The 22,520-nt window shown below is 37.6% G+C and overlaps 1 protein-coding gene across 1 annotated transcript in view; it reads right to left on the bottom strand.

The window, feature by feature from the left end:
- arhgef39 (Rho guanine nucleotide exchange factor (GEF) 39) overlaps positions 1–22,520 on the bottom strand; it is a 100,601-nt gene that overhangs the window by 65,254 nt on the left and 12,827 nt on the right. Inside the window, exon 3 of the mRNA XM_067390970.1 lies at positions 15,354–15,409. The gene's annotated coding sequence lies outside the window, so the exon portion shown is untranslated. The remainder of the gene's footprint in view (positions 1–15,353; positions 15,410–22,520) is intronic.

Consider the following 22,520-nt stretch of genomic DNA (forward strand, 5'->3'; position numbering starts at 1 on the left):
GGCCCCTCAAGTCATATTTACAACTGGAAAACTTGCTATAGATATATGGCATAGGTTATGGTTAGGTTGGCCATAAACTCAAAGAAAAGAAGTAAGCTACTAGATACTGTTAAAGGTGCCATCGAACGTTTTTTTTACAAGATGTAATATAAGTCTAAGGTGTCCCCTGAAAGTGTCTGTGAAGTTTCAGCTCAAAATACCCCATTGATTTTTTTTAATTAATTTTTTTAACTGCCTATTTTGGGGCATAATTAGAAATGCGCCGATTCATCCTGCGGCCCCTTTAAATGCTCACGCTCCCCACCCATGGAGCTCGTGCTTGCCTTAAACAGTGCATAAATAAAGTTTACACAGCTAATATATCCCTCAAAATGGATCTTTACAAAGTGTTGGTCATGCATACTGCATGCATGCGTCTGATTATTGAGTATTGTATTTATTTGGATGTTTACATTTGATTCTGAATGAATTTGAGGCTATGCTCCGTGGCTAATGCTAACATTACACACTGTTGGAGAGATTTATAAAGAATGAAGTTGTGTTTATGAATTATACAGACTGCAAGTGTTTAAAAATGAAAATAACGACAGCTCTCGTCTCCGTGAATACAGTAATAACTGATGGTAACTTTAACCACATTTAACAGTACATTAGCAACATGCTAATGAAACATTTAGAAAGACAGTTTACAAATATCACTAAAAAAAATATCATGTTATCATGGATCATGTCAGTTATTATCGCTCCATCTGCCATTTTTCGCTGTGGTCCTTGCTTGCTTACCTAGTCTGATGATTCAGCTCTGCACAGATCCAGACGTTAATACTGGCTTCCCTTGTGTAATGCATTGAACATGAGCTGGCATATGCAAATATTGGGGGCAGACACACCGACTGTTACGTAACAGTCGGTGTTATGTTGAGATTCGCCTGTTCTTCGGAGGTCTTTTAAACAAATGAGATTTATATAAGAAGGAGGAAACAATGGAGTTTGAGACTCACTGTATGTCAGTTCCATGTACTGAACTCTTGTTATTTAACTATGCCAAGATAAATTCAATTTTTAATTCTAGGGCACCTTTAAGTTTTACTGATCTTCCTACAACATCTATATTGCTTTCTTCAGCACTTACATTCATGTATTTACTTATGCAAATAACCATTTGATGCATATTGTATGTATTTTACAGAGCTAAAATAGCATTTATTTAACCAAAATTCCAGAATCACCAGCAAACTGTAGATGTTGTATTCACATAGTGCAGGCCATGTTTATATGGTTGCTAACAAACTGGATACATTTTTTGAAATCTGTTGGCTATTGACTAAAAATCTTCTATACATATTGGCTTTAATAAGATTTCCCCAAGAAATAGGCAAGAATGAATCTCCATTATTCATATTCTTTCCAACAACAAAGCACTTGAATGTGACAAATTTGTAATTACGACTTCGGAAATGAGAAGAAAGAAATTTCCGATAGCACATGAAGGCAACCCAAGAGGCAGTTTTTCTGCATTGAAATATAGCATGGTGAAATAAAGTAACAAAGGTGAATTTTGCTTTCATGCCAACTTTAGCTTTTCTCCTATGATCAACTGAAAGTTTAAAGCTGAATTTGAACAAACTCAGGCCTTTTTGCCTTTACAATTTTCCACTATATGGTTTATTTTTTCAAAGGGAAACCAGCCTGAAATATATTTGCATACCAATTAAGGCGTCACTTATGTGCGTCTTTCAAAACCTTGTCTTTCAGGTAACCCCTCACAAAGATCTAACCATACCATCGTTGCTGTATCTCCCCCTCATTCTTATACCACAGCTTCTTTCATTATATGAATCTTCTTCCATGTGTAGTACTGTTCCCCAAGGACCACTTCAAGGATCCCTCCTGATCATTAGACGCACTACTATTCCTATTCTCACCTCGTGCACCTGTGCCACTAGTGTCTCCTCATCAGGAATTCTTCCTCCTCCTGTTCTCCTTCTTCAGCAGGCCAGTCATTAAAGCCCTGTGTTCTCTTTCCTCTCACACTCCTCTGTTAGTCTGCTATTCCTTTGTTTTGTCTGGGTGGCATGCGATTGTTGTAAATCAGCCAAATTGCAGACATTCTTGTTTGGTTTGCTTAGGCATTCGTTTGAGCTTCTCAGACAAACATTCTCACCCGATGTGACTAATATGTAGGTGTGAGGCTTCAACCATCTGCCTTGGTGTATGTTTAAAGGAAGGTGATAGAGTTTGGGTAGGACACGTTTTCAAAACAACATTTGAGTTACAATTATTAACATAGGACGTCAGTTTCTTATGGTATTGGGTGACTTAATGCCACATAGACCAGGTAGTAGGACCGACCATCCATCCATCCATCCATCCATCCATCCATCCATCCATCCATCCATCCATCCATCCATCCATCCATCCATCCATCCATCCATCCATCCATCCATCCATCCATCCATCCATCCATCCATCCATCCATCCATCCATCCATCAGGCATTAAGATGAGGATCATACCTGAAGCTGCTACTACAAGTGGTTGTTCTGGGTAGTCTGTGATGGGACTTTCCTAGCGAACATTATTCCCTTTATATGTAGGATGAGAAGCCAGCTACTAACTTCCACCAACTGTAATTTTACACAGAAAGGTAAAAAACCAGACAGAGCAAATTTAACTTTAGTTATTCAAAAGAAAGTTCAAATAAAGTATGAGAAGGGTTGTGAAAAATATACTTAACAATCTCATACATTAATACCAGAACAAGATTAGATTTCTCAGAGAACCCCTGAGTTAGCCCGAAAAACAGCAGGACATTTACTCCATATTTTTTTGTAGATTGTGTAAGAAAGCATGTTCAAATTAAATGAGATTAAAATAACGAATAAAATCACAAGTACACAAATTTACTCCATCAGGGAAACATCTGCAAAGGCCTTAGGCACCCTAGAAGTGCTGTTCCATTGAAGATGGGCGTGAGAAAGCGAGTGAGAAGGGTTTGATGGATGAATGGACAGACATGAGACTGTAGAGGAGAAACTGGATCTGGCTTCTGTCTCTTGGCACTAACTGAAGGTGGCGCAAAGCTCTGTAAACACATGGGTGCCATTTCAACTTTTTTTTTTTTTTTGCAAAGCATGAAATTAAAGCTATTTATAACCTGAGTGATAATTACATTATACTTATTCCATCATGATTAGATTCCTGCTTTTTATGATACACTGTCACAGTTTTAATTAAAATGTCTCTCAGGCAGCTCGGCTGGCCAACTGGGCTGTTTGTTCATTTGCTCTGGTTTTCAAGGGGGTCTTTCTCGACTTTGCATGCTGTCAGTGTCAGACACTTAAAACAGCAGATTGACTTGACCTAGAACACACAAACTTAAATCATAATGTTAATTTGGGTGATTTGTCTTCAATGTGTACATACCTTATTTGAAATTAATGGCATGAGGCTGTATTGAGTAGACCTTGACCATCTGTCAAGCTTTCATTTGCCAATTTACTAGCTAATTGTACTGAAAATCACATTTAATTTGAAAGAATTGGCATGGGCCCCCTTAGATTTTTTTCAGCCAACTGGATTAAAAAAGTAAAATAAAATAAAAATAATCAAAACAGAATTTGGCTATTTATATAGTTTTTTATTATTATTATTATTATTATTATTATTATAGGCGATTTGAACCCAAGTCCCTTTGCACTCTTAACGATGAAAACAGTACTAGAAGACTTTAAAAATATGAAATTTCTCTTTGGTCATATTTGATCTCGCATAGGACACCAAGTGACCCTGAACTGCCACTAGTGCTTGGCGGCCTGTTTTTAATCTTCAAGGATTTATGTTAGAATTATGGAACATAAACTCTTGAGGTAGTTTAGAAAAGTTTTGAGTTAATGTTAGCAGTGATACTTGCGAAAAGAAAAAAAAGAATACGAGAATACCCTGTAGGTATTGTGCACTGAGACCTAACTTAGGGCGAAGAAAGAAGTAGGCAATACTCTGTAAATTTTTAATGGATGATATATACTCAATAATAAATAGCTGATAAATAAAATATGGTTACTTGTCTTGATTAAGGTGAGTGTATTCCCTTCCCCTGATGCCAACATATCTTTGATTCACATATCTGTGGTTGTGCAGTCCTCCTTCCTTTCTGTATTCAACATTTCCACTTTGTGTTGCACACTTGAAAAGAGAACGGCTCTTGGCTGGAGGGTTGTTGTACAGAAATGAACCGTAGAAACGTTTCGCCGAAGGCATTGGCTCGGGGTATTGTTCGAAGCTGAGGCCACCCCGGATATTCATTCATGTTTTATGGCGAAGAGGCTATCGCTTTAAACGTGTCCCACTTGAGTGAGTTTTGGCGATACGGCACCAGCTGATGGAGTGGAGCGGTAATTAATACCTTGTGGATATTCCAAATATCTGAAGATCGATAAAATCATGCAAAACACTTATAATTATATTTGTCCTTTGTTACAGGACATTTCCAAAAGAAATCAAGCTGTCATGAAAACTTGTGTTTCAAAATTGACCCATAAAGAGTCTAATTTGTGACCAAAGTTTGGACTTGCATAATCACTCATTAAGTTTTTGATTTAATATCCCCTCAAACTATCCTTTGGCATCTAGCTTTGTTGCCGACACAATTTCCAGTTCAATGAGGTGATAGATATTCAAGTCAGAGAGCTGCTCTTTAAACCCTGGGAGAAAGAACTAAAGGATACAGGGGAGTAAACAGAATATATGGCCTTTAAGGTGATGTTTGGGTGAGGTAGGCAACGCTCCTCAGTCGAGGGACACTAAAGGTTGCACACCTTTCTCTCGGCAAAGACCCTAACAGTTTTGACAGTCCCTCACCAAACACCCTTCCTGGTGGCAAAGCAAAAAGACCACTAAAGGTTTCGGTAAGAAGTAAACCTGACCTTTTCTTAGCACTGAACGTATAGGAGAGGTTTGTTGGGAGAGCGGGCTGGTTTCCTCCACCTCAAGCGAACTGAACGTAAAGCCCAGATGACAGTTCCTGTTGAAAGACTGTTGGATGGTTAATTACTCAAAACAACAGCCTGACCTTCTCAGTAGTTCCTGCACAGACTGTTTATGACACAATGGCTATCATTTATAGATCTAAGCATAGGCAGAGTTGGGGTTCTGCCTGTTTTTACTCTTGGTTGTACATGCACCAGTATCAACAATCAACTTCTGAAGAAACATTGTTTCACAGGAAACATGGTTACTGGGTAAGTACGTATATGCTACTTCTGTGCATTAATATCTGTGTAAACTCTTGCATATGCTGTATGTCCAGGGTTCAAAAATAGCATTAGCCAAAGTCAAGTTTTGCTTATATATATATATATATATATATATATATATATATATATATATATATATATGAAGACTTCACATGCAAAAGCCTCTAAGTGCCATCTGAAATTTTCTTCTAAAATGAGTGTTTTTATCAGGCTGCTATGTTTTAATTTTAGTATTTTCACTTTATTAGCAGTTAACAGATCCTTTTCATTTATGCTAAAGTGAAATAACTGAACATAAACATAAGAGCCTGATAAAAATTATCATTTTAGAAGAAAACTTCAAGATGGCGCTTTTGCATCTGAAGTCTTCATATATAGTACTTATAATTTACTTAAATTAATAACATTATATATTATTAAAAATACATAAAAAGATTTAAATTCACCTGTTTTTGTCAGGTAAATAGTAATTTTGGAACATATGCTGCTTCAGATATGCTGTATGCCACTAAGCTTCAGTGTCTCCATGATCTCAATGTCCAGAAGGCAAATCCACCATAACGTTATTTAAATTAGCTTTAAAGGAATTTAAAATATTCTTATTTTAAAAGTCTTCTCTTCATAAGTATGCTTTCATTATGATGGTGAAAATAAAACATCTTCAATAAACAAAGACCTTTTCACTAGATGAGCATACTCAAGGTACTGCATTAAAATCGCTCTAGTTAATGAACCCCTTTTCAGAAGTTGCATGTTGGAATGTCTCATTATGCCATACTTAAACTGACTGACCTTTCATTTTTGGAGGACACATACCTCATAAGCTGTGTTTTCACCACTGAACTTTCCAAAGGAACTAAGGACTTTGGGGTGGTACTCAGGGTGTTTTGACTGCAGGAACCAGGGTAGTTCCAGGTAAAAATTTCCCCTTCAGAAAGTCCCTGCTTGCAAGGTAGTACTTTTTTTCAAAGTTCAGGAAGTTTTGGGTGTGGGACTTGGGTGCAGAACATGCTAAGTGGTTGGCTCCACGCAGCATTTTATTTCAACCACCTTTTTTTTAAAAAGTCTTTTGCGTTGTGTGCAGTTAGAATTGTTTGCTATTTAAATCAGCAATATAGTTTAAAAAATATGTCCCATTGACCAACAATGTGTTCAGGATTTATTAAGCTTATAGGCAGAGGACGAAAGCCAGCGAGAACTGGAAAGTCGTGCACAGTCCTACGTCAATGGACTTAATATTCACAGTACTTTAGACAATGATGGAAATGCAGACAGCAACAGGTCTGGGGGGAAAAAAATTCACATGAAAAATTGTTCCGGGTAATTTCGGTGGAAAAGCAGCTATAGTGAGCCAGTCCCAGCTGGTTCACTGAAGATTGAAGAGATCCTATATGTATCACTGGTGTAACCCCACCTTGAGCAAGTATTTATTTCAATGGTCTTCAACACGGTGTCCAACGATTTTTGTTTAATTTCAAAGTACAGTAGGACTGCTTAATTAAAGCAACAACAACAAACAAATAGTACACAATAACTAATCATAAAAGTTGTATTTTACTGCATTCTATATCAATCTACTCATGTTATGTGTCAAAGGTTTCAATTTACAACACAATGGACAGAACGAGCAGAGAGCTCCTCCCTTCAAAGTAACCACCGTCTTTGCTCTCTCTACCTCACACATAATAATCTAAATCAACTGACACAATGCTAAAAGTTCGTAAGACCGAATCCATGTTTCACGAGGCGCATTCGGAGAATGTTTTTCCTGAATAACCGCTGGGTGTGAATAGTGCTCAAAAGAACGTCACCTCATCTCCTCTGACAGGCGCCCTGCACGTGCAGCTGACATAAACCACGCTTTCAGTAAACAAAAAGAAAATCCTATTCAGTGGTGAAGTGTTTTCTGTGTTGACAAATCTTTTGCGATATCCTAATAACAGTCGCGATTCGCACGCAACACGTCAACGTCCGCTAATGGCCAATTCGCAACCTAATGACTCATTTGAACAGATTCATTTTAATGAATCATGACAACAACTGATCTGTCCACACGGTCTATAATGAATCATTTACTCCAACAACTCTGAAATGAGAACATAAGTGTGCTTACCCCATTTTAGCAAGAGTGGTTAGTAAAATTAGCCTTAATAATCCACAATATTTTCAGGATATTTAAATGACAATGTGTAATAAATTAGGCCTACCTATAAAATCAGTTAGTTTAGACTGGAGTGAGGTGAAACCAGAACAAAGCAAGTTGTTGTTAGCTAGGTGCATTCAATTGTATATGGTAGAAAATTATATTATTAGTTAATATAACTTCTAAATGCTACTTTTTAATATTTTTCAGGTTTAGCAAAAAAGCATCTTCTCTTACAAAGCTATAAAATCACTTTTCATGCAAGAAAGAATTACAGTGAGAGTGACGGGTACTTTATTGTTAGTATCAGGCTCGCAGATTACGTAGGGCACTTTTTACTGTTTGTGTGGATGACCATGTCTGTCACCACCGAAGACCATTTTTGACCCAGGAAAAACCCTGCATTGATTCATTTGAATTGAAATATTTAATACTTTCACAACGAAAATTATGTATGTGATTAATTTAGGTTAATTAATCACAGAGTATGTAATTAATTAGATTAAAATGTTTAATCAATTGACAGCCCTAGTATAAAACTATTATATGTTCCCTTGTTGTGTTAAATGGACTTTTATTGTGAAGTGTTGTATTTCCTGTTCCTCTTTTTCCAGTGGTTCACTTCCTGTGTTTAGTTCCTGTTTGCCTTGTTTCTGTAGCTGCCTTGTATATTTCCTCATTAGATTCCATTGTTCACACCTGTTCCTCGTTAGCCCCTTGTTTCCCTATGGATTTATACCCATGTGTTTCAGTAGTCTTTTGTCGGTCATTGTCTTTGTATGTTTTTATGAAGCTATTCTTGTTCCTGGTTTTGATTATCTTTGTGTTTTTTGAATAAAATAAAATATATCAAAAATAAATAAATAGGCCTATATAAAATTACAATATCCATTAAACAAAAATGCACTATTAAGTTGAACTTGAAATACAAATGTTCTATGAATAAACATTAGTAGTCTAGATGATTTTTGTCATAAACATGCAGAAATATCTCAAATCATTTTCGTAAAACAATTACAATATGCATTAAACAAAAACCATATTAAGTTAACTTGAAAAATGTCTTTTGTACAGACAAGTAGCAACTGTACGACTATTTATAAAGTTAAACCATGATTTCACAGTATAATAGAAGCAATTAGCTACTCATCTACTGTAAAATAGATACAAATAAAAAGTCTAGCTCCCTCATTTGGGTTACCTTGCAGGTGGCCTGTGGTGCCGTTTTCTCCGTTTCCTGCTGGTAAGTGTTTGAGGGTATGTTTGAGGATGGGGGGGGAGGGTTTACATACAATCAAAAGTCCCTAATAGCTCAATCTGAGGCCAACCAGCAATTCTATTTTTAAAGGCAGTCGCGGCGCTTTCATTAATGAGCACACGGCCACCTCTTGCCACGGCAGCCGTCTCCATTGTGAAGTCTGCCACTCCGCTTTCATTAAGCTCCCACACTCTGACGGAGACAATAGAGCAATTCCAAACTGCGCTCAAGGTAATCTTTATGGAAGGGCGGAAAACAATGGGACGCCGAGGGGGAGTTCACATGGTAATAAGTGGACAAACCCAGAAGCGATTAACTCTGTTGTAATCCCATTGAGTTCAATCAAAGGGAGCAAGCGGGGACTATTTCAGAAATCAAGCGAAGAATGTCGAGCCAAAGGAAATGGCTGACTGCGAGTGCGGCACCTGTAGAAATCCTGGAAATATGCCACTTTGGTTTCTTAAGTTTGATGGTTGGTGGAAGTTTGTCACAGGTTTGTAATACACTAGCTGGTCTAAACTTTCCCAAGTTGGATTGGACTGAAATTCCTCATCATAACATTATGCAAGAACATGAAAACCATGCAAAAAACCTGAGCAAGCAATGAGTTTCGATTGCTTTGGTTAGTAAACTGATACACTTGTACAATAGTATACCATTTCTTTTTCTCCATATGACATGCGAAATTTAAATCCTGTAATAGATTTGGTGTTTACTGAAATCATGTGCTGCTTGCGATATTTGAATATGTGACCAGTCTCTCTGTCACATAAAACATTCCCATAAGAGGAAAGATCAATTCCTCATCATCACAATAGCAATTCATAGAGACCCAGAGCTATTGATTTGTGGGAGTGTCTGCAGACCATTGGAGACCATTGGAGACATGGACTTAATGAGAAATCATAGAGCACTGCAACATTTGTTTTGTTTTTGACACAAGGGGAAGTATGACCCTCGGATCGATGAGGGACAAAGAAGATTGATTGAGGAATCCGATTTTTGTCATAACTTACACAGCACTTTTCCAGTTTACTGTAACTGATACAAGCTGAATATCGCGATCATTACGTACTCAATATCCGACGGCCTTAACTTGTCATCCTCCATTTATTTTTCTGCACAAGATGAATTTAGGAAAATAGACGAGCCCCTCTACTTCAGTATTTTTAACTTTAATATGTTGGCTGACGCTTGCCTAAGGTGGTAAATGCAACTGACAACAAATCTGTCACATCATTGGAAGAGAGTCAGAACTGGTCCTCTTGTGAGCAGAACTAATATTTGTAGCAATTTCTGAGGTCCTACAACTTCAGGTTTGAGGCAAAACATTTTAAAAGGTGCAATTAAAGAGTTTCACTTGGAAATTAAAATTGTGGCATCATTTAATCACCCTCATATCACTGTAAATCTGAATGATTTCCAGTGTTAGGGATAACGCATTACAAGTAACATGAGTTACGTAATCAGATTACTTTTTCCAAGTAACTAGTAAAGTAAGGCACTACTTTTGCGCCTTCTACTGTACAGGCAGTACAGTAAATTTGCCAAAAATAGATAAGAAAAAGTAAGGCAAAGTAACAGAATGCATTACTTTTCATAAAAAGTAACTACATAAGTAATGCAATTAGTTACTTTCTTAGTGAGTAACACAATATTGTAATGCAGAAGTTTTAAAAGTAACTTTCCCCAACACAACAAAGGACATAAAGATAAATCAGTTATGGCATAATGAACCTCAAATGTTATAATATGCCAGCCCATGTTCAAGGCATTAGACAAGGAAAAGCAGTATTAACATCTGGATCTGTGCACAGACAAGGTAAGCAAGCAAGAACAACAGCGAAAAATGGCAGATGGAGCAATAATAACTGACATGATCCATGATAACATGATATTTTTAGTGATATTTGTAAATTGTCTTTCTAAATGTTTCGCTAGCATGTGTACATGTGTAATGTACTGTTAAATGTGGTTACAGTTACCATCGTTTCTTACTGTATTCACGGAGACAAGAGCCGTCGCTATTTTCATTTTTAAACACTTGCAGTCTGTATAATGCATAAACACAACTTCATTCTTTATAAATCTCTCCAACAGTGTAGCATTAGCTGTTAGCCACAGAGCATAGCCTCAAACTCATACAGAATCAAACGTAAACATCAATATAAATACTTTACTCACATAATTCGAAGCATGCATACAGCATGCATGACGAACATCTTGTAAAGATCCATTTGAGGGTTATATTAGCTGTGTGAACTTTGTAAATTCACTGTAATATAGTCGAGAGCTTGTGTGGCAGGGAGCAGGCGAATTAAAGGGGCGGCGCGCTGCCAAAATCAGTGTATAATTAATGATGCCCCAAAATAGGGAGTTAAAAAAATTAAATAAAAAAAATCTATGGGGTATTTTGAGCTGAAACTTCACAGACACATTCAGGAGACACCTTAGACTTATATTACATCTTGTGAAAAAGCATTCTCGGGCACCTTTAAATCAATGGCATTAAAAAATAGTCATTTTCATTTGTCCAGAGACAATGGTGCTAATTAAGGGGACGCCATGTACCACAAGGTTATGAAACCAATGGGGGAGGCAGGGATCGAGGTAAGATAGTATCGATAGGATGGGAAATACGATCACCCACCAGTCTGTCCTAGTGTTTAGAGAGCTAGAGAGAGACAGACAGAATAAGAGAGACAGAGACAGGTACTGATCAAGAGTCTCCTTGCCACTTTCTATCCCTCTGCTCTGTTCTAATCAGCATACAAGCGACAGGCGTCCTGTGTTACAGAGGCTTGGCTGCCATTCCAGTGGCTATTGATGAGACTTCGGGGCAGGGGGGGCAGCCCAGCCCAACACTTTCTCATCTAGTGCTGGAGTCAGGCCGTCTGTCCGCCGCCCATCCAAAATGAGACACCCTGAATTTAATCTGAAACGGAGAGGGGGTGGCAGGCAGGAGTTGGTGTATCATATCAACTCCTCTGATAGTGCCTCCCCTGCTTTCAGTGAGGGATTGGAAAGTGGCACCACTTTTTAAGCCAGACTGATCAATGGCGCTTATGTATTGGGTCGAGCAGCATAGAGCAGATGTATGGTTCCACTTGTCTGCTCGCAATTAAAGGGGGAAATAGATTGCCAAAGCATCACACGGTAAGACGAACCCGTACGGGTGCCTGGTCCCACCGGAGCCATTTGTTTTCAAAGTTTGAATGTGAAAAAGCAGTCTTTCCCTCTGAGGTGAACATGAAGACATTCACTCATGCTATTAACGTCATTAATTCAGCTTTGGATTAAGAACTGTGATTTAATACCTTGTTTTTTAAGGCAATCAAAGAAATGTCACTCTACCTTTTTCAAGATCAGTGATTTTCAAAGAGTGGTACAGCAGCGATATGTGACATGACACAAAATTTGCTGTACAAAATAAAAGTATGCAGTTTTGTTTTTCCATGTGTTATTTGTAATTTCTGATTGAATTTTTTATATAATTTTAGTATAGCTTTGTGGAATTCTAATGACTCAAAAAAGTCACCTGAAAGGCAAGTGGCCAGTGTCCTGCAGAACTGAGCTCCAAATGTAATCAAACACACCTGAATGTAAACTCAGAATATTACACAAACCTGCAATAATTGAAAATGTAAAATTAATCAAATATACTTCATGTATTTAATCTCAGTTTATTAAGCAATGTCTTTGCTGCTGAGAAAAAGTAACACAAAAGATGAGAAAAAGTAACAAAAGTAATGTAACATTACTTTTTTTAAAACGTAACTAAGTAATGCAATTAGATACTATTTAGGGAGTAAAGTAGTATTGTAATGCATTACTTTTAAAAGTAACTTATCCCAACACTGATTATTTCTGTTTTGGTTCATATTACTGTATGAAAGTCAGTGGGACCCCAACTAAAAAAAGGACATAAAGCCAAATCAAATATGGCAAAACAAACCTCAAATGTCATGATGTTTGGTCACATGATGTATTTTAGATGCTCATTATCATTAGACTAAGACAATGTTTTAACAACATGAAGATAAAAAATAATGTGGAATATTACTTAGTCAAAGTCTGTAAACCTGTGTTCAATAAGATTTTCTGGGGAAAAAAAGAAAGAAAATAAATTAATTTTGTAAATAGGAGGAACAAAACTTGGTGGTGAATATGTTTGAAACTTTCTAGAAAAAAATGTAGATATGAACCTGAATAGATTTGTTCACGTCAAATGTACTTACAATATATATATAGCACTTTTCACAAAAGAATTCTACTGATCAAACACTGGTCTGGAGCATGTATGGATGGATTGGACTGACAAGCACACCAGTTTAACCCCTGGGGAAGACTGTTTTGACTTGGTGGTACTAGTATCATCTCATTTAGTCAAAGGTGTTACTTGGCCTGAAAAGTTTGCTAACCATTAAATGGTTAACATTTCACAAAAGGACAAGAGTCCATCCTATTACTAAACCTGTATAGCCAGATTACTGTTCTAGTAATGAGGTGCAATTACTGGTGTTTGTTTTGAAGGTGACGGCATGCAGGTCACTCCAAGTTGATGGCCATCCCATTTACACTCCCTCAGGCCACGTCTCCGGTAATTAGAGGTCATGCGAGAGAGGGGTTAACAGACCTCACTTGGCGTGGAGGAGCGCACTGCTGTACCTCTCTTTTGATGTCTCGGCACTTGGCCCTCCCCTCTATCCACCTGAATGTCAACCAATTGGGACGGCACAAGGGCTTGACATTATGTCTGCGGGTTATCATTATGTGTATTTTTTTCGCTCCAACTGATCGATCGGCTCCCATCCGCAGTGGTGCTTCTGGGGGAAACTGTCATCGCTAGTTAGGGATTGACCAGTGGGGATCATTAAGAGAGAGCCTAGGCTTGGGGGAGGCTTTGTTGGGAAGTGGAGGGAATGAGGGAGGGGAGCTTTCTGAAGAAGCCAAGCCTTTCTCTTTTAGCCTCCTGGACTTGCTTGACCTTTCACTTAGGGAGCAGCTGGAGCCGAGAGATATTTAATTGAATGGAGTCTTCAGATGTATTTTGGAGAGAGCGATGCAAGTGAGAGAGCATTGGAGATAGTGCCAGCTCAAGATGAGCAAGTCCAGCCAGGGGAGAGCGAGAGAGAGCGAGAAAGAAAAAGACAGAACTGCAGAAGGAGGCACAGAGAGAGTTTGCTTGACCTTCAAAGCCTAATTGATAGGCTTTTCATAGACCTTGTTTGAGATGTGCGTGGTCCCTGTTGTTCGGCAGCCCCTTACAACTCCTGGAGAAGTACAAAGTCAACTGCAGGTAGGGAGCCCCTAGTGGCCCGGCACGATCAATAGCGAGCAAGCAGCACTAACGAGGGCTACAGTCACTCTCGGGCTCTCGCAGACAGCATTAACGGGCAGAGGAAAGCTTAATTCCACAGCCGGCGCTCATTAACGATGCCAAATATGGCGAGATTAAGGAGCCCGTTTGTGGAAAAGCAGATGCAGGGATGGGGCTCTGAAAGATCTGGAACTGTATTGAACCGGACCTCAAAGATGTAGCAAACAACTTAACTCAGCCATAATCTACTCGGGAGCATCAAACTTTCTCTAACATATTCCGTAGACCCATTTACTGGCATCGGCCTGTATTACGTGAAGGCAAACGGATGTGAATGACAATTCAATTTTTGTGAAATCCCTCCAAGCAGCTTGGTAAAAGACCGGGGCTTAAGGTCTGCCTGAAGCCCCTGGAAGTGACAGGGGAGGCATAAGAGGTAGAAGCCTGGTCCTCATTGTCTTTGAGAGCAATTTAATTAGGCTTAGTTTCCCCTCTGTGGGCCAGGAAAGCGAAATAGAGCGAGAGAGCGAGAGAGAGGACGAGCACAAGGGAAACAGAGACCAAGGAGGTTCCTATAGGCTCTTGTGAAGGCTGTAGCCTTGGACACACAGAAAGGATTTCATAGGGATCATGTACGGAGATCAACAGATAAGCAGCTAATTTTGTGTACTTAGGGGAGCAAACGATTGAGCGCAGCCCCCTCTGGAATTCCACCAGCGGAGAGGATGAAAGGCAGAAGCCGAGCCGAGATCTTAGGCTGTTTCGGCCATTAATGCTGATCTCGAAAATTAAAGATTTATACCACTTGATAGAGCTCACTAACTGCACATACCGGATGGAAAGGAAGCTCTCATTAAAAGCTGTCTTGAAAAGTATTTCAATGAAATGAAAGACATACAGTAATAAAGATCTAGTTTGGGATAATTGGTTAGGTTAGAGTTGGTATTCTCTTTATCTCGTGGACAGGCTTTCACCTGTTTGACAATTAAAGTTACAAGATACAAGGCCAGTTCACACTGTACCGACAGACAGCAACAGATACTTCGTCGGGTTTTGTTGGTTCAGTGTGTTACCCGTCTCTGCATCTGTCAAAGCTGGTTTTTGCCAATATTGAATATGTTTATTCAGCACTTGACGGGTCGTGGAAGGTCTGAGAAGTGACTGTAGGGTGCTTTTCTGCGTTTGTCTGCAAGATGTGAATTGGTCTATAAATTACCACATTTCATCATAAGTCACAATTTGAGAGCTGTAGCAGATGAGTTATTTAGTGTATTTATTACACAAAGCTATTAAATGGCTTCAGATGAAGTGGAATATAGTGCACAAGTCACCTTTGTGTGTTTTGTCTGGTTTTGAACTTCAAAATCAAAATGTTTACCTTTTAATGACAGCTGATGACTCTTCAGCTGTGACTTTTCGTGATCCAATTGATTCCTGGTGGATAAAATCAAGCCTTGTGTTAATTGTCCAGTTTCACTTGGAAATGCATCAAATTATGAAAGTATAATGGGTTGTGAACCAACTACCACAAGCAAAAACTCCACAAGACAACCAATTACAATAAAGACCATTCACTTTTTGTAGACTTTACTCTTCACCTGTAACATGATTAATTCCATGAAAATTCAATTTTCAAATTCCCATAGTTTTTTTTTTTTAAATAAAATTGTTTACTGTCATATAATTATGCTTATTTACTGATATAGAGGAATAAACTAATTTTGGCTACATACAAGTAGCCAATCTAGTCCGGATATCACTAAAAGTAGTGCTAACTCTCTCAGAGACACCAGTTAGAAATATCCGACTTTGAGATTCTACTTTGAGCATTTTATGTTTCATGTAAAACTTTTAATACATGCATGTGGGTAAGTTCCTAAAAGTGACATTGTAATGCCTTATGCATATCAAGCAAATAACACAAAAATACAGCTAAATTACCCATGAAGATGCATGTCTGGCAACCAAACCTCTCATTTATATATTCATTCTGTTCTTGTACTTCTTATCAAAATGGGACACGATTTACGCATGGACCCCATCCCTCTAGACTTAACAGATCTATGACAAAGATGAATCAGCATGTTCTTATTAATTCCAACCTTGATGTTTAGCATATGCTGCCAGTCAAAATCCCTTCCTAACCCCAATTTTAAAGTGGTGTATTTTCTTTCTCGGTACAAATCTGAAGTTGGAGTATGATTAGTTGTCTATAATGTCATTTTAACTGTTAATGTAGACTTTTAAACCATCACAAACACACATACTCAAACACATACACACACTTACTTATAGTTTGGAGTCAGTAACATTTTTTTTTAAATAAATTAATACTTATATTCAACATATGTGTGTTAAACTGATCAAAAGTGACAATAAATGCATTCATAATGTCACAAAACTTCTGTTCATCAAGGAATTAAAAAAAATATATATCACAATTTCCACAAAATATCAAACAGAGCAACTGTATTCAACATTGATAACGCATTATGCTAGACACTCAAAAACTTTACTGATTTTCTGTTGGATGGGCACTTCCCACATGTGGCTATGCCCCCAGCTGAGGTGGACAGTGGACTCATGGGAGTCCAGAGAAAGTCTGCTGAGCAGTATGACTCTGTTCTCTGCAAGAGGCCAATCCTCAATGTTTAATCAAAGGCAGGATCTGGCACGTTGTTGGTGTTTTTTCATAGAGCTCCACCTTCATTCTGTACACGGCTGTGCTTCAGAAAGATCAAAACGTCCAGATAATATGATCTGTTGCCAAGATTGATAATGAGCGTCTAAATGAGTTTGGCCCATTAAATGCACCTCTGGATAATGAATAAATAATTCACCTAACAACCCTGATGTGATCTCTAATTGGGTTTTGAAAAAGAAGCCCGGTACTTTTTTTCAGATAATCTCCAAGCAGTCCTCAATTAGCTGGATCTATAGCATACATTTCACAGTAGGTCAAGCCCAGGTATTGTCACAATATTGCGAAGTATAGCACAAAAAATGGTTGCAGGTGCATTACAAAATAAACTTACAGTATTCCTCAATAATAATGTAGCCTGCAACTCTGTTTATTGGGCACAGGCGTGCACCCTCCGTTAATTAAGGCATGCAGTCATTGCAATGAAACCTCTAAACTCCACTTTGCAGAAGCCAGAGCCTTTGAGCGATGAGACGGAGCAGAGAGAGAGCAAGAGTTCAGAGGGAAAAACCAAAGAGAAAGAAGAGGAAGGCTTTGCTAAACAAAGTAAACGGAGCAAGGCTTTATTGTTAGCTAATCGTGGGAGTCGTTTTAGAGTTGTGTAATTCATTTCAATTGCTTTTTGACATTTGGCGAACCACTACCTTAATAACCCTACCTTGACTCTTTATCCAATAATTATTCAATTATAAAACCTAATTGACAACTGACATCGTCTTTTATTGGTTGATTTATTGGGTAATTGCACTGCTGCTAAGAAATGCCCTTCACCAGGGACCATGAATAGTTTTGGAAGCGAAACTCTTGTCATGCCAATGAAACACGTCGGGGAACAAAACACAAAAAACTAAGAGGATCCTTCAACTGTCAAACAGAAGCTCTCCTGGTGTGTTTACGTCCTTGTTCGTAATTATGGCGCATCAAAAAATATCTTTTGTCTGTGACATTAATTACAACATCTGCAGCGAATTAAAAAAGCCGAAAGTGTAGAGTCCTTGTGTTTAAACCCTTGCCAGTTGAAACAATGGTGCATGTCAAAGGTCTGTTTGGTGTGGTCCCCGAGTGGACCACTTAAGCGTTCCCTTGTCCTTTGCCTACAAATGAAGGTTTTCGTTCTCCGCAGTGGGTGAGAGACACTCGCTGCGCTCTTCCCACACATATATCTCATCTTTCATTTCCTTTGATGACTAGTGGGAGAAGTTTCCCTCTGCAAAAGTACTCTTGAAAATAATAAATCATGAGAGTTTCTTCCTGCACTAATTGACATTTGACAACATCATTTGCATAATGATTCAAAACACCCTCGAGGGAGATGCTTAAAAGGAGGGAAACATTATGGATTTGCTAATTAGCTATCGTCAATTCTTTTTTCCCTGCAGTTGTCGTCGTTAGTTGGAACGCAGTAACTTGATCAGACAACCGTAGCCTTTATGACAGTCATCATCACTATTCAATCAGGATTATTGGTGATGTTGTCAAGAGGATGCTGCATTTTCCTTGCAGTGGCATTAATCTAGATTCCAAGTTTTAAAGTTGGGAATTTTGTTTCAAATGCATTTAGCATACTAAACTTAAAGGGGTCATGAATTGAGAAATCAACTTTTCCTCAAACTTTTGATATATAAAAGGTCATCGTACTAGAATATCCTGTAAGTTTTAGAACTGAAAACTTCCAATGAAAGCTCTTATTGAAACCAGGGCCATTGAACGACTTGTCCTGGAATGTGTCTATCTATGACGGATAGGAGAAAGGGCGGCTTTCAAAGGATCCTAATGCAAGGAATATGGTTATTTATTTTCAACAATCTGAATGTCTCAGTTGAGCTTTATTTATTCGTATTTGGTACATTTCAATGTGGATTCTTTGGTAAATCGATCGCATTTCGGCACAGGCTTTGCAAACTCTTTTACAATACAGACTCGACAGTAATGCAACAACATGTAAGTAACTGTGTTAATTCTAATGCCTAATCTGATATGTAATGTTTCATGTACAGTCAGATGTTCTTTGTCTATGTGTCAGTAAATCAAACCAGTGACTAAACGGACAACTTCACGTTGTTTCTATTAGTAGGACAAAAAATAATGATGATTAAAAAAAAAAAACGCTCCCTTTACAATCGCTAGAGCTGTCAATCAAACAGAGCGAGTTTATCAGCGACTGAGTTCTGGAGTCACGCCAAAACTCCTGTTTTATTCAACAAATCTCTTAGTTACATTGAATTTGCACTGTTAGTTATGATAAAAGCATTCGTGTGATCACTGCTTTCATGCACTCAACAACATTTACACTGAAGTCTCACAGCAGACACGCCCCTTAAAACAGAGTGTTCAAATCATTGTAGGAAAAATCCCTTTTATTTCTAAATTATGACCATTTTTGATGTAAAAAGCATACTAATATTATAAGCGCACTCCATGGAAGAAACATTATAAAACAATAAAAATGCAGTTCATGACCCCTTTAAGTTCAAAGTAAAATACTAAGAGGTCCAAAGGTTTGAGAACACTCATGAAAATGCTTTTATTTCGCACCATTTTTTAATATTTTTCATTTTAAAAGTATGTTCTCTGTCTAAAATTGAGGGAAATGTTAAATTAATTTTTTAATTAAATTAAAATGTCAAACTTTGCTAACTTTGTCCCCCTGTTGCTGTAATGACAGCAGCACTATAGTGTGAAAGGTTCACAACTTTTTAGTACAATCCAGATCCATTTGCGCCTAATTTAGCATCATTTGTCGCTTTTACGGCTCATTTTAAACAGAACATGCTACAGTGAGGACCGAGAGAGGGTCAGATGTACACAGGGCCCTTTGGTTGGAGTGCCATTGTGTTTTTGTTTACCTGTGTTTGTGGTTGAGAGGTGCTCGATAAACTGTGGTGCCATTGCTCTCAAAAGAGGTTGCGCTGATATACGCTGTAAAATTGAATGTATGAACCGTAAAAGCATTAACTTGTTTGATGGAGCACATTGTTTGTTTAAAATGCTGCCTGCTACAGTGTGAGGTGCTAATAGATGTTGCCTCTTTAAGTGAGATTTGATGAAATCTCGATTCCCAGGTGTGACTCATTCATTAATTTTGAACTATAAACATTTGACAGAAAGGCATTATGCCTGTGCCTTTTATAACAAGTCAGATTCTGTCAACAAATGTTCACCATTTAAATGTACAATATAAGAAACTTTACAGCAGTATCCCCAGAACAGAATACAAGTGTCATATCAAAATAAAATACAAGTGATGCAGTCTACATGGATGATCTGTTCCACTATGTGCCAATCACAAATGTGCCGTTCAATAAACAAGTTAATGTTGAGTAACTTGTATTTTAGACAAAATATTGCCAGTTGCCGAGTTATAAATGCTGTAAAACTCAGCTGATCGAATGATTCCTTGACTCATTCATAAAGGCAGTCACTTTTCCTGAACTAATCATGAAGACAGTCACATCACGTTTACTGAATGAATGTGTTTTTAAACAAATCAGTTAAGCGAATAATTCACTGATTTGTATATGAGATGCGATTAATATCTGTTTAAAGTGGTTTACGGCACATTTCAAGCTACAGTGAGGACTGAGAGAGGGTCAGCTGCACACAGGGCCATCGTGTTAAAGTATATAATCACACTATCTGGGTTCTGTTCACCAGTTTCGCGAAGTGAGAGACGATAGCTGACTGAAGATTGTCCACATATAAGCTTATCCTATGATCAACCAATCATTCATTCAAGTGCTTTTAAACCATTCAAGTGTGATAAGAAACAAAAGAGAGCTCAGTTTGGTAGTAGTGCTCTGTCTTTGAAGTGACACCCTGTGAAAACACATGCATTGAGCTAGTAATGCATTGAGCTCTCTTTTGTGTCGCAAAACGGCTTGAACGGACAAAAACTTACAAAATTGTGTCAAAATGCCTGTTTTTGGACAGTATCCAAACAAGTTAAAAAGTTAAATGTTTTAAATGAAGTTAAAAAGATTGAAATTAACAAAGAGTTGGGAGAAAATCGGATGTGTGTCAGGTCTTAAAGAGACAGCAGCTTAATAAACCTGCTGCAGTCTGTGTCATGAAAGGTTTAGTTCACCCAAAATGAAAATTCTGTTATTACAGAACGCTCTCAGATTTCATCAAAAAGATCTTCAATTGCGTTCCAAAGATGAAAGAAAGTCTTACGGGTTTGTAATGACATGAAGGTGAGTAATTAATGACAGAATTTTCATTTTTTGGTGAACTAACCTTTTAATGTTAATCAAGCAACAAAAGAAAAGACGTAAATAACAAAAGTCAGGTTTTGTATAGCTATAATAAGGATTAATCTACTTTTAACTTATACAGTGAAGACCATGCAGTTATTTTACATTTGATTACTTTATTCAATTTCTGTTTTATTTCTTACCTAAAGACTACTGTTAGACCTACCTAAAAATTTTAAAGCATTGATAATTTAATTTGTATCTTTGTTCTATTATATTTAATTGTGCTGTTGCTTGTAATTTGTCCTTATTTTACTGTTTACTTGTCTTTAAAAATGTTAAAACTGTTAAAAGTTAAAAACTTTATATTAGTTAGTATAGTAGTTTTTGTTATAAAAATTGGAATAGAGTACTATGAAATTTCATGTAAAATGATGGTGCCATAATCAAATAGAAGGTTCATGTCAAAATAGAAGGTTACATGGGTAAAAAAACAACAACAACAACAAAAAACTGTACTTCCAGTGCACACGTTGTTTAAATAGCAAATGCACTCGTGCCCATCTGTTCCCCCACGGCCGTGCTGGTCTGAAAACGAGGTGTGTTCAGGCACATTGTTGGCATGTTGCTATTTTGAGACAACTGAAAACGACTGCACCCATGACCAACAAAAACCTGGTCTAAAGTCAATTGGCTAATTATTTGAACAATCGTGGCAATACACACATGTATTTAAACTGACTCATCAGGTTGAGGGTGTCTATATTCCACCATGTAAATAGCAATCCGCCAAGTGCACCTGGCTTTTAAAGGGAATGGGAGATGACACTCTGATTGGTTTATTGGACGTTAAACACTCATGAGACTATGTACAACCCTTTTGGACCATGCACCTGGCACGTCGACCATTTTTTTTCCATCGTTAAACTGGCAAAAGTGGATTCAGACACGGCCTAAGTGCTTCAGACTATGCGTTAAAATAGGGCCCATTAGTAGCAGTATTGGCACTGATGACATTGGCCTTAATTTATAGTACAAAGATGCTATTTACTAATATTTAAAATAGAAATTTTGTTGCTTCTATATTAATTTGGAGATTCAATGAGCAAGTGTCTATATATATATATATATATATATATATATATATATATATATATATATATATATATATATATATATATATATATATATATATATATATATATATATACCTGTGTCTGTTAATGCTAGTGTCTGTAATGATTGTCATCATTGTCACAGTCTGTTTGTTCAAGTTTGTGGTCCGAAACTCTTCAAATGGTATTCAGATGAAAACGTTTTCCAAAAATTGATCATTAGAGCTGCAGACTAATACAGAATGGAAGCAATGTGCCATTGTGATGTACCTTCAGATTTCATCTTATATGCTCTGTCTGTTCCCAAAGTTCTGCCACATACTCAATTAAATTGAAGTGATAAGTTCTAAATTGGTCGGGAAGCTAACAATGGGCCAACGGAGCCTACACTACACTAACATTAACAGCCATAAACAAATTTTACTTTCAATTGTACAGTTCATATGATTTGTTTTGCTAACAACAACTGCAATATTATGTGAGCAAGGTGCATACTTTTAATACAAATTTAAAGAGCAAAAACATCCCATTTTTGA

The sequence above is a fragment of the Chanodichthys erythropterus genome, chromosome 8 (genome assembly GCF_024489055.1).
Source record: "Chanodichthys erythropterus isolate Z2021 chromosome 8, ASM2448905v1, whole genome shotgun sequence".
NCBI lineage: Eukaryota > Metazoa > Chordata > Actinopteri > Cypriniformes > Xenocyprididae > Chanodichthys > Chanodichthys erythropterus.